Genomic DNA, 996 nt, shown 5'->3' on the forward strand with positions numbered 1-996 from the left:
AATAAACAAGAAGAGAGACTACAGCAGTGGTATGAAGTGAAAGAAAATGAACAAGAAGAGAAACTACAGCAGTGGCAAGAAAACCAGCACCAATGGCAACTGGAACAAGAAAGGAAACAAGAAGTAAAAATGGAAAAGATTAGTAAATTTCAAAGTGAATTAAATACATTAAAGGATGATTTACCGTCTTTTACACAGGGAGGATATATTAGCCATGGACCTAATCAGCCCCAGCCAACAGGAAGCCCATTCCAGACCCTGTGGCTAAACACTAATGTAAACATTTTCAGTCCTGCCAGAAGTCACATTCCAGACATGAGTGTCGGCAATAAGTGTGATCTAGAAAAAGAAAGCCACAGGAATTGGATGGGAAGGCACCATGAGAAGCATATAGAGGACATTTTAGCTACTGGCAGTAATGAATGGATGGACAGAGGAGCAGAAAGCAGTGTACCTCGCAACGAGCCTGAAGGGACAACCACTGGAAATACTTGGACAGTTGTCAGCAGACGACATGCACAACTATAGAGCACTGGTAGCTGCTCTAGAGCTCAGGTATGGAACTCAAAATCAGTCTAAAGTCTACAGGGCTAGGTTTAGGACGAGAGTCAGTGATAAAGAGGAGAGCCTGCAAGAGGTGGCACAGGATTTGGAAAGTATGGCACACAAGGCCTACCCAACTGCACCACACAAGGGACCAGTTTGTAGATGAATTTGACATTCCACAACTGAAAATACAAGTAAAGCAAGCACACCCCTCTACTATGCAGGATGCAATGGCCAGAGCTCTTGAATTAGAATCTTATATTAAGTCCAGCACAGAGGTACCAAGGTTGGACAGTCATCCGGATTGAAGGCCAGAAAAGGACAGCTTTCAGAGAAGTTTGAGGGACTTTGCTGGCATTGTAACAAACCTGGGCACAAGAGAGCTCAATGCCGGCAACTTCAACACAGGAAAGGTGCCATGGCAGGAAAGGCTGCTACCCAGAAAGGTTG

The sequence above is a fragment of the Limulus polyphemus genome, unplaced genomic scaffold (assembly GCF_000517525.1).
Source record: "Limulus polyphemus unplaced genomic scaffold, Limulus_polyphemus-2.1.2 Scaffold84, whole genome shotgun sequence".
NCBI lineage: Eukaryota > Metazoa > Arthropoda > Merostomata > Xiphosura > Limulidae > Limulus > Limulus polyphemus.